Below are 12991 nucleotides of genomic sequence, written 5' to 3' on the forward strand. Positions count from 1 at the left end.
TTTTAATAATTGCTTTTAACTGCGTTCCTTGCCCCTATTGTGTTTGCTTTCATAGTTATTCGTTTACATACTATCTGCAGTAGATTAGGACAATTATTTCAATTTATTTGTTAAAAAGTATAGTGTGTATTTCTTGAGTGTGCCCATCCATTGTGAAAGGAGTTTCAGAGCACTCTAACAAACAATAATCCTGTAAGGCTATGATCATTGCCCAGAAGGTATCATACTCATCCTTGGAGAAGGGATTAAATATGGGCTCAGAAAAGATAAAGACACTATATGATAGTCTGGCACCCATTGATGTAAGTGACATCCCTCCATTCCTGGAAATGTCCAACTACTTACTGCTCATGATATATAAGAGAATGTGACACATTTAGTAATCCAATAAGTGAACTAACAAAACACTAGCAAGTGTTCCACTAAATACCGGAAAGTAAACCAATATTTCAATTAAGAAGAACAAAGACATCACTTAAAACATGGCCTAGCACTAAAAGAGAGATGACCAGCACCATATCATATTATAATCCAGCAGAAGGATCACAAATGTTGAACATGCATATTCACAGTTATTAAATGAAAGCCTGGAATTGTTGTGGGCAAATAATTTAGCATAGTAATTGATCAGCAAATATTATTAAAATATTTGGAAATCCTGACGGGTAGATGCAACTTTGAATTGAAAAATTAGGATTTCGTTTGGAGTACAATTACATAATCATGCACAAGAGCAACCTCGACTACAGAGTTGTGTTTCAAATTCATCATAGAGAGACAACACCACCTTCCATATATCTGAAGGCCATCACAGCACCAACACTTACTAACCCAAAAATTGACCGGAATCAAACAGAGTGTGAAGGTGTCTTTCAAGGGTGTGAAATAATGACTAATGGTACAGATATGTTTTTGATAAAAATATCTATTTATGAATATATTTTCTTTCTTTTATGAAGGCTAGTACCTCAAAAACCCAAGTAAGGTCTTGTGAGAAGAAAGGTAATGGATGGAATAGCAAATGAAAAGCATTCCTTCCTTTCCTATTTGTTTTATTTGATTTCTTCTCTATGTACTTGCTCTCTTTCTTTCCTCAAAACCTTCTTCTTTCAATGAAAATACTTTTATATTAAATATTGATGTGAAATGATTTTATATTTATTTTAAATGAACAAAAAAATGCTGAAAAACTATGATCTTAATTCTGAATTAAATATTTTTAATAAATTAAATTAAATAAAAATGTGTTTCCTGATGTTAAAATAAAAATAATAATTTCCCACCTAAAGTAAAAAAATCTGTTCAGTATGAATGATTATTAAAACCTATGTGTAGAATTAATTAAAAGCAATGTAATTCTATGTTAATAAAAATGAATGTTAAATTAATCTATAAATTAAACAAATGTAAAAATAATTTATAATAATTTGTATTTGTAAATATTTGGTAACATTAAATCATATTTTTTCTATGTTTAACTATTTTAACTAATAAATAATTTAATTTAATTCATTTCAACTTAAATTCATATTGGGTTTTATTTTAATTCACTACCTCCATTATTTTCTGTAGGGGAATGTTGCAGTACAAGTGGTTGGCCATGTGTGATGCTGGACTTACCACCGATCTTTTTTGGCAGTAATACCTTGCACTCATAATGTTGGTTCCGCTCCCGTTTTCCGAGGATGGAGACATGAAAGTCTACACTTTTGAGGTACTTTAGACTCAGATTTTGTGAATAATTAAAAGTAGTAAAGTTACTCAAAAGTGTTACTGTAAATTACACGTGCAAATTACTCACAAGTGTGAGTTACCTTTGTGGTCCGCCCCAATGGTGTCTGGACAGCTGCTTTAGGAAAGGAGAGCTTGCATTGTGAAGCCAAATAACTCCACTGCAGGCCAAACCATTAGTGTATTGTATCACCATTTCGTCCACCACACACATTTGCACAGGAGTTTCACAGGGCTCACAAGTATACTGTATGCAAATATTTTGAATTGCCATAAAACACTGTAAACATTCTTGACTAGGTGTTACCATTATTTGAGTGAATGTTACAGTCATGTGAGTGGGGTGCCATTTATGTTCCATTTTGAGGATGTTATAGATCAGCGCTACAAAGAGAAGCAAATCCGAAGAAATGCGCAGTGAGATTTCACCCCGCGCTACACGGTGGTAGGGCGTACTGCACACCTAGTAGAAGGACTCTGTACTGTAGTTTCATGGAAAAAATAAATATAACAGTCAAAGGAATCACCTTCCCCAGCGGCAAAACATTACCATGACAATGCAAGCTACCAAAAAATTGCCTATCCAACATGTCCCTCCCTTAATATTGTGGTGTCAACAAACCGTATTATTGTTAACAAGTTAAAAAAAAAGGCATACAGAAAAAGAGTATAGCTTCCATTTTGACCAAAGCAATTCTGGTTAAAGTAGGATTTTTTTTGTTGAGAGATTGTCAGTAATTTAGCATTTTTAAAATTAATTATAGAATAAAACATACTTAAATGTTTAAGTAAGTTGCAAGCCATTCACTGATAACTGTTTTCAGTGGTTTTGCTCCAATAAATAAAGCTTGTCTGATAAAATAAACTGCAACATATCATTTTCTTTTAAATTCAGATTATCAAAGAAAACAGATCTGGAGCTTAATTTACATTGTTTTTTGTTCTGCAAACGAGGCTTTAAGAAAACACTGTCTCAAAAGACTAAACCGTGTTCAAAACACTGCCAGTGGAATGTGGTTTCTATAGAAACAAAGTCACGTGAGCCGTTGCTTTCTTTCCATGCACTCACCTTCCATTCCCTCCTCCCAGACTTCAGTGGTAGTTGGGCAAAGTGCATCTGTGTTTATAATACACAAAGCTGCCTATTCTCATTCCGAGTAAGATCGTTTTGCAAACTGCTGGATTCTTAGAGACAGTGCAGTGTTGTAATGAAAGGAACCTATTTACAGATTATCAATGGCAGCATTCCCTTGCCCTCAATGTGCACCACAATTCAATTAAGACTTCATATGCTCATCCTTCAGAGGGCCAACGATTCAATATCAAAGCAGTTGGAAAAACGATTTCTGCCAGACAATGTTCAGTTCTGTGCTTTTTTTTTTCAAAATGACTGTCTTCTTTGAATGAAGTGTTGCACTCCTGTTGTGTACATACTCAAGGTAATTTTAATTTCTAACCCTTTTGTCTTGTACACAGGAATGGCATCATTTAAGCATTTTAAGGATAGGCAATTGGCCAGTCAGCTCAGTGAGTTGATGAAGCCACTGCATAGCTCTCTGTTTAAACTGCAAATTACAGGTATGTGTTCCTGCTGTGTGAACCCCATCGTCCAGTCTTCCGGAGGGGAGGAATAATGATATCTATCTGGCTCTTGCTTACGTTGCTTATCTGCGATATAAGTGCTATAAGGTGGCTTATGTGAGATATAGGTGCCATAAAGCGGTACAGAGGCACATGTTTGTTTAACCGCAGATATTTGGTGCTACATAATAAAACACTGGTGCACTTTTCGCATCCGTCCTGCGATATTAGAGACTCGAGAATAGCTTTGAGTGTTTGTTGGTATAGAATATGTGTTTGTTTTTCCTTTTATAAAGCAGTCAGATCTGGTTGTGTCTGCTCTTTGTATTAATGTGTAAATCTAAAAGGAGCTCAGATCCGAAGGGTTAGACCATTTGCCCACCTTAGCAAGCATTAGCAAAGCCAATCTTTTTTTTTTGCCTTTGTGAGATCCATTGGATTTTTCAATGCTTTTAGGTTTCATCTGAGAAAGTCTGTAAAATGTTTTGTAAACTCAAAAAAGCTTAAAACGGGCCCTTTACTTACCATTGGTTAGCTTGGCGGTCACTCTCATTTCCTTGCTTCTTTTCGGTCAGTGCCTGCTGCTGGTTTACTACTTTCTTCTGGGGCCTTAAGTGTTTGTCTCTGCCAAGGGGCATGGAGCATGCACCAAGTAGCTTTCTGTCCGCGGCCAATGTCCTTCCACTGTCCACACACTTCTGAAAGTACTTTTTAAAAACTTTACTTCATGCACTCTGTACAGTCCATCCTGCCTTCCCTCCACCCGTGATTTTAATAGCTCCTTCCTGTCTCCTTCCCTCCTCCCACCATTGGTGCTCTTGCACCAGCCTCTCTTTCCTACCAATTCCCTCGTGGTCCTTGCCCCACCCCACCATCATCCCACTGCCTATTGTGTTGCTGCTCCCTCCCTCCTCTCACATTCCATGTTAATGCCCCAACCTCCCTCCGCCACCACTCCTTCATATTGCTTAACCATGTGCCCTCCTCCTACTGCCTGCTGTGTTCCTGCTTCCTTCCTCCTCCCAACATCTGTGTTCTTGCCTCAACCTTTGCCCTGCCTCTCCCTCATGTTGCTTGCCCCTTCTGTCCTCCATGTGGCTGCCCCCAGTCCCCTTGCCCCTGCCAACCCTCCTGTCTACCACAAAAAAATTACCAAAGCAAATAGCTCTCACATACGCAAGAGCTAGGTGGCCTTGTCAATTATTTTTAGACATGTTGTTCAGCAACCCAGGCTACTGTGAAACATGTCTCAAAGTAAAGAAAAAAGGCCCTTTGATGCGGTCAATAACCCTTTTGTCACACCCACCTTTTTTATCCACGGGTTGCTGAAGATACAAGCTGTAGAGAACCCAGAATCTCCAGGGAGAGGCATAGCTATTTAGAGGAATGAGACAAGAAGTCTTGCAAGAGGATTAGAATAGACAGCACAGATTCTAACACAGGGATAGAGTAGATAGCAGAGTCTGGCACCGGGACAGGATAAAACAATTGCCACTGGCAAATGGAGGTACCAGGAAGCTGATAAGTGGTGGTCATCTCAAATTAGCAGCTGGCTTCTGATCAGGCATAGACGCACAAGCTGGAAAAGGAACAGGATCTAATAAACATAAAAATGAAGTAGTCAGAAAATCCATAGGAAATCCTAAAAGAGTACAAGAGGCCATTTTGAAGGAGTTTCAGGAGCAACCAGGAGGACAGAACACTTTTTCGTAAAGTAGAACAGATCAACCAGATGATGTCAGGCTAGAACAGAATGTTAAGACGTGTACTAAAGGAAATAAAGGTAACTTTTGGAGTAAAACATGGTTGCAGTACACAAGCATCTCAAGTGAGGACAGTTGATAAACACTGCTTTCCTGTTTCCATCCACCTTTATAGTCCCTTTCTTCAGATGTTCCCTGCGCATGTGGTGATGACCTTTCTGTATCCAATCCTAAGACAGCTGGTGTGAGCACTAATTACAATGGAATGCTCTGACACAGTGTATCATAATGTGGGAAGTTATCAAGATGGTTCCACAGAGCCATGGGCTGCACTTTCCTGAGCTCTGACATGAAAAAAAAAACCAAGTGTTTTGGCCCATTCAAGAGACATCGATGCAACTAGTACAAGGCGCAATGGATGCTATAATAGTATTCTGCAAGGTATTTGCAGTGCATAGTTTAGTAGGCAGTTTGGCCCATTGGGAAACAGAGAAATTGCTCCAAGTAAGTCAGAGGAGAGGCCATGACAGCCTATTTCTCTGAGGACTAACCTAAGACAGAAAGTCTATATGCCACATAGGTGCACTGATATGACAGAGCCTATGGAATAATAATGCTTGACCAGAAGTTCTAGGTGTTTTCTATTTTGTGTAGGCAATGTAGTAACATAGACCACATAAACGGTTGGATTCAAATGGTTGATAACCTGCATGTAAACCTTCTCAATTCAAATTGTAAAATGAGACTGATACATTTGAAAGGAATAAACCCACAGCTAGGGTTGTCTTAGAAGCAAACCAAAGTGTTCCTCCAGGGCACAGACTGTATGTCTTTATGTAAAAGGTCCTTACTTCCTGACTGTTAAGTCTTTCAGAGAACAGATGACTGTTGTTGAGTGGTGGATGCACTACCATTTACTTCTGGGGTCCCACATATTGTCAATATAGCAGTAGCCATTCCAGGAATATGAATTGCAAGCTGCCGTCTGTGGTTGATTTCTGTGCCAATAGGTTTTTCTTTAGCCTCTGCCTGTATTGATGAATGCTGAAAAGGAAGGAAAGAAAGGTTATGCAGACACAGATACATGCTCTACTCTTTACCTTGTTCCCTGCAGTGGGCGTGTAAGTATAAACCCAACATGTCATCTAAAAGCAGGCTGGCTTGGTTGCATTTTTAAGGCTACATGCTGCCACTATGATCATGTCTATCTAGCTCTTCAAAGTTAACAAGGTTTTATGGATGCCTGGCAGGATTAAACACTATTACATGGTCCCTCTAGGTACCACTGTAGGAGAGTTGTCCAGCTTCTTTGTACATAAGTACCATGAAAAACCAGTGACTACAAAGAAGGGCGGAGTATTCTTGTGATACATAATTTTTGGAACAGAAAGGTCTACAAAGGAATAGAGGTTATGGTTACTATCCATGATGGAATAAAATGGGGTTTGGAGGAATGCTAAGAGTGGCTATCACATATATCCTGTGCTACGTTAATAAATATGTATTTGTAGAATACAGAGTTCTGAGACTTACCCTTTACATGGAGCATGTGTTTGTCTACACCTAAAGACCTACAGTGAAATTTTGGCCAGCTGCTTCCATTATCTTTGCTCTACTGCAGACCAAATGAAACTTCAACTGTTGTGTGTTTCCTGCATGGCCCATTGTAGTTTTCTCTAAGTTGACCTAACTGTACACATTGTAGGCCTTATGTTCCTTTGCACACGTAACTACAGAAACACTTTCTGCTTTTGAGCCACAATGTATTTTCACACAGAACCTGCATATTGTTTCGCATTCTATTCTTTTCCTGGGATAAAGTCTGAACACCATGGACCATGGGTACTCGCAAACGTTTGCCCAGGGGACCCAAAGTACAGTCTGTGGTGTGACCGAGGGCCACACTAATGCCAGTAGAGTGGCAGTAGGAGGTCTGTGTGGGTCAGGGATTGTGTAAGGTTGTTTAAACAAATGTTAAATAAACGGGCAAGCATTTATTTGCTGCTTAATAAATGCTTGCCCGTTTATTTAACATTTTCTTCTGTATATTAGTGTTCAGTGCTGCTGTCTACCAGGGGGGCCACATGTAAAAGTCAAGAGGGCCACAAGCGGCTTCCAGGCCATACTTTGAGTATCACTGCCATAGACAATGTCAAACAAACATGCCCCTTGTTATTCTTTCCGGCCAGGCACTAGCACCTAGACATAACACAAGAATGCAGCTGCTGTTTATGAACATACATGTCCTATCAGATAGATGAGCAAAAAACAGACACATGGAATGAGAGTCCTGAGAGAAGAACACTGCGTCTGCAGAATGCAGAGTGTTCATCTGAGTATGCTAAGGTACAGGGTCCACCAGTAATCCCAGAGATCTTTGATATATAAGCATTTAACTTTATTAGCAAAGGAGGGGTGTTAGGTCATTCTGTCCTATAAAATGACAGGGAGTTTCATGAAATGTGGATTATTAACCATGCTAACAGTATTTTTAGTATTCATTTGTTTTCTAATTGTGGCACGTAGACTGCATTTCAGAGCACGATAGTTTAAATAAATATTCTAAACTTCCATCGTGTCTCCTGGTTATGTCATTGTGGATGAGTATGTGTGACAGAGCGAAAGGGTGCGTACCTCGATCCCTGAGAGGATCGAGAGTGTTGTGTTCTGGGGTGCCAATTCAGTTGTTTCTCTAGTAAGGTTAGTAGGGCAAGTGAGGCTAGGAAGGCAAGTGAGGCACTATAGCTAGTTGGACTCTGTCCCATAGGTACTGAGGTGGTAGGGTGACCGCAATCCACACATACTGAGGTTCTATGCTATGCATAGTTCTGTTCTAAGAGCAGAATCCCTGCAACATGGCACCACCAACGATTTGTCTTGTACTCACTTGCGGGAACCCTGAGTAGCGCCTGTGCTTGTCCACAATACCCTAGCACCTTTTCCCGGAGACATCTGTGTTGCTGGGGATTTCTCCTCCACAGTTATTAGGCTGCACCTAGTTCTGTTGGGTTTTCAAGCTTAAGTATTAAAAGGTTTATAGTCCCTGATTGTGCTACGCTTTGAATCCTTTTCGGTTAGCTATGGCTCATCCTGTAGCTATTCCTGTTAATTGCCACCCAGCAATAACTCAACATTTAATGCAACACGGAGTACCTTAAAGCAGGGGCTGTTGTGATTTTTGTCATAGCAAACACAAAGAGATGATGAAACATTTCAGACACTCACTCCCACTCACAGATCTGGGTTGAATCCATCATTGTTCTTTAGCTCATTTCGCCACCCCAGTTCAGACCAAGTCAGATGCAAATCAGTCTTGACCCTTTTCCTCATGGGAACAGTCCAGCCCCATCTGCCAAGCCAGCTCTTACCTGGACCGGAAACAAGCATCCTAGGACCGGTTTGGGGGTAACACCCCTCGTCAGCCAGGCTAGCTTGAATCCAGTAGCAAAGTGTGCAAGGGACCCACATTTGGACATACCCTGCCAACTTTGGGTGAACAAAACAAACACAAGGAGATGATGGACGGAGCGTTGAAACTTTTCAGACACTCACCCCTAGTAACAGATCTGGGTTGAATCCATCATCATTCTTTAGCTCACTTTGCCACCCCAGGTCAGACCCAACTATATGAAAATTAGTCTTGACCCTGTTCCTCATGGGAACAGTCCAACCCGAACTGCCAAGCCAGGTCTTCCATGGGCTGTCCATCATCTGTTCTTTTTACTTTTGTCATTGAAGTGGACGCTGCATTCCACGTTGAAGTATTTCATTCTTGGATCACTTTCCTGGCTGTTGAGGCTGTCTTGTTGTCTTATATTGATGCATGAACTAATTAATGGCACAAGCTTTGCTGGCTGAATCAGCTAGGGTTGACCTGCAGGGACAACTGCCGGTGCATGCCGGTCATATTTTTAGTCCAGTAATTGTTAATCCAGTAATTGGCAAATGATCCACGAATCATGGCGAAATACCGATTTGGATTGCCCAAAAAAAGATCAACTCGAAGTTGTGTTTCCCCATACGGGACCACAAGACAAGCACAGAATTCTAACTATATGGTTACCCAATGGCTTGGTTCCTACTCTGGCCAACTGCAACACCTGGGACATTATTTTCCCCGCAGTCTACACTCTTTGTCATGGCACTCCCTCAATGGCCATTCTACTGGACGTCCTGAAACTGAAACAGAATGAGCATGGTGCAGGTCCTCTCCTTGATTTGGGGATGAAACTCATGGGAAATGTCCTTGTCATCTCTGAAATTATTCTTTCTAATGTTAAAGGTGAATCAGTGTCTTTGGACATGCACCAGCAACTTGCTGCAGTGGTGAAACGCGAACGAGAGTTGTGAGCTATAATTGCTAATATATATAAATCTTTGGGAGGTAATAGTTTGGGCGCCAGACCTTCTGTACCACCACTTGCCAATCCCAGCTCTGACAATGATGCTAGTCCAGCCCGCAAGGTTCCTAAAAATCCATGGAACAAATCTAAACAGCATCAACCAAAACTTAAGCAACACAGAGGCACTCCGCCTCGAGACTCTTCTGAGAAGCGATCCAATTTTTTTATGATCATAGAAATATTAAAAGTCCTGACAGGTATCGGATTCCTGATCCCTGTTCTCCTAGTTCCTTTCAGGATTCGTCTTACCAACACTACAGCAGAGAAGGGTGTCCTGTTCACAGATAAGAAAAGTACGTGCAACCGAAGAGGGAAACATAACACTTGTCTGACTTGAAGATAAAAAAGGAGGATAGACTGTAGTGTAGTTCCTATATTCCCAATAGGCTCTGCACATTGGAATAACATATACTATAGATTAGACGTAGGACTGAGGTCGACTAGGTCTCTATCGTATATATTAAACTTAATCGTGAGTGCCAGCTAGCTCAGAGGTCACTAGAAACTTTCTCGAATAAACAAGAAGGGATTAGTTTCTGACAACCACATAAACTTGACAACTTTGTTTCCCAAGAATAAGAAATCAATCTCTAGAGTCACGGAAACAATAGATAACTATTTCAATCATGCATGCTTTGTTTCCCCAGAGGTGCTGAGAAAATAGAGAGACAGGCGTTTTCAATAAAAGGTATTGAACAGTCTTCTTTCTCAAGCATAAGAAATGTACTGCTACAGTTGTAATATTCTATTCTATTCTATTCTATGTTTGGTGAAGCGCAACAGCTACCCCAGCAAAGGGGCGTCCCGGCGCTGAGAGACAAACACACACCTTACTGGGCGGGGGAGGGAGGAAGTGGAGAAAAACCCTAGGTGGTAGGGAATACTGGTTATAAAGTACAGAGTATATAATACAAAAAGTATTATAAAGTAGTACTGTAAAAGCATGATATGGTTTCTAAGACATAAAGAGCCTTAAAACATATAAAATACATACAGTAATAAAATAATGACTAAAAGTACTCAACTGGTGCTTCTAAAATACGCCTACCCCGATGTACCTAACCTAAGTCTAGTACAAGGGAAGAAGTAATTAAGGAGTAGCTGAAGTTTAGTATTTCTCTGCCAAGGATCTATCCAAGAATTCTCTAAGGGTCTAATCAGCTCCGTACATTGGTTTTAGAATGAAGGAGGTCTTGTATTTCTCTCTCAGGACTCAATTTCCCAGCAACCCGCAAGGGTAGCCTGGAAACATTGGAGCTGAATTTCTCGGCAGGAGAAAAGACAGCGTCTCTCAGTGCGTCAGCTGGAGGGTCGGCTTCCTTCGGCACCTGCTGCTGCAGGGCGTCGGGCAAGTAGCTAGTCGATCTGCTCCAAACCACTGTGTGTTTGTCTGGGCAAATGTAGGCATATTTATACTTTGAAGGTGCCAAGTTTGACATATAATTGGACTTATTAATGTCACTCAAAGACCCAGTTCTGTGAAAACTTCATTATTTTCTAGATAAATTAGTATTCAGGCGAGGGGGAGTCCCTAGCTGCTGAAGGGGTGTTTTTCTAAGAAATCGTTGTTGATTCTCGGAACTTAGTGGAAGTAGCCATGCCGTATTTGGGCTGCATAGGCTCAGTCCAAATATGGTAATGATTTCTATGCCTATATGAGGATCGGATAATGTATACCTATATAAGGGCATCAATTGGGAAAAGTTACACTGGGTCCTAGATTCATTTACAACAAGACCTCCTCCGTAAAAACCCCTTTACAGAAAAAGAAAGTTGCAGCTTTGACAGCTAAATAAGCCACAGACTGTGATAACCCTACTCTTGAGCCGGAGTTGGGTGGTGACTCTCCTCGATAGGGTGGCAGAAGTCACCATAGTACGCCAGAATCTCCACCAGTTTCTGGTAGCAAAAGCAACTGAAACATTTAATACGGATGAAACCCTAGATACCCGTGTAACCCCTCCCCCGGACAGACTATATCTTTTAGATATTCAAATTGAAGGTGATGTTAAATGCACCATTAAAGCAATCTTCTGGGGCAACTTAACTACATAATATGGTATTCTCTTTGCGGAGGTCGACTGGCCCCCACCTTTTGTTCGTTATGCCCCCAGGGATAGGATATCATTCTCCCCTCTTTTTCACGCCTTGTCCCTGACGGAGTCAAACAAGCTTATGCTTCCAAATGGGCCCTTGCTTTGGCCCCTCGCCTTATTGTAACCATACAAGTTGTGAGAAGTATGCTCCTTACCATGTTATTCCTATAGGGTCTATGTCGCAGATACAACCACAGTATCTTATCAAATGATATACAAAAGCACCCGTTAAAGAAATTATTTCCCAACTGGAGTACCAGGGAGTAATTGAAACCTCTGTCTCTCAAATGAATAATGCACTTTTTCCGGTGTTGAAACCTAATCAGTCCTATTATATTGTCTAAGATTACAGACATTTAAATAGTGATAAATGCACTTTTGCAGTACAAAATATACATACATTAATAATCTTGTCCATAAACAATAGAAAACTACCTTGGATATTTCTAATGTTTTTTTCTGTGACAATTTGGCTCTGAGAGCCGTGACTAGTGGACATTTAGCACCCTTGTTTTTCGGGGGGGTATGCCCGATTCCCTATGGGATACAAGAACAGTTCGGGATTCTTTGCAGCTTGCATTATGTCAATTTTTCATGACATAGACCCTGATGCTTTGTCCTATGTATGTGACATATACTTGACTGATGATGAATTGAACCACCATTTGCTCTGAGTTAACCACAATTTTTTGCAATTTGCTGAACTTGGTTACAAGTTTAATATGTTTTAACGTGTAACATGTGACATTTGTCAGCAGATCAAAAGTTCCACTGTGTCTCATCCATCACAGACACATTTGTTTATTTCCACCCTGCCTTTTGGCTGCATTTAATTATATCACTGATGTCCTTTGATTTCTGATACTGCATTCAAATGTATTTTGGTTGCAGTTGATATTTGCGCTAGATTCCTCTGGCTTTGGCCTCAGTGCTCGGCTGACGCTCAAACTGTTATTATAGACTTGCAAGTCTTTATCTGGACATATGCCTGTTGCACATGCCACACAGACCAAGGTCTGGCTTTAGTTTCTAAAGTGTATCGTGATTCGATGAAGTCCATGGGTATGCAAGTGCATTTTTCTTCTCTGTATAGTACCTGGAGAGAATGGACCTAGACTTAAAGAAATCCTGGTTACAGGGCGTGGTTGGTTGAACCATCGATATGGGGTCCAACGGACATTAAATAATCTCCCCAAAAGATCTCTGGGTGGGCGGACCCTGTACAAAGTACTTTTTGGCATCAAGATTTATGTTCTGGACCTTGATGGTCCAGATGTTGTGGCGGCTGCCACAACCTTCGACATAGATACCCTTTGTGCTGTCTTACAGGACGCTAACTCACACAAACATTTGCCTGCATCTCATCCTTCTGCATCTTCAGTTGCTCTTCCAGTTTTCAGCTGGCTTCTGGTTTGAGAAAAAGAGGCCATCAAAAAGAAATTTGGCCCATTCTACTATGCTCCTGCTCCAGTCCTTG

This window comes from Lissotriton vulgaris, chromosome 6 (assembly GCF_964263255.1).
Source record: "Lissotriton vulgaris chromosome 6, aLisVul1.2, whole genome shotgun sequence".
Classification (NCBI taxonomy): Eukaryota; Metazoa; Chordata; class Amphibia; order Caudata; family Salamandridae; genus Lissotriton; species Lissotriton vulgaris.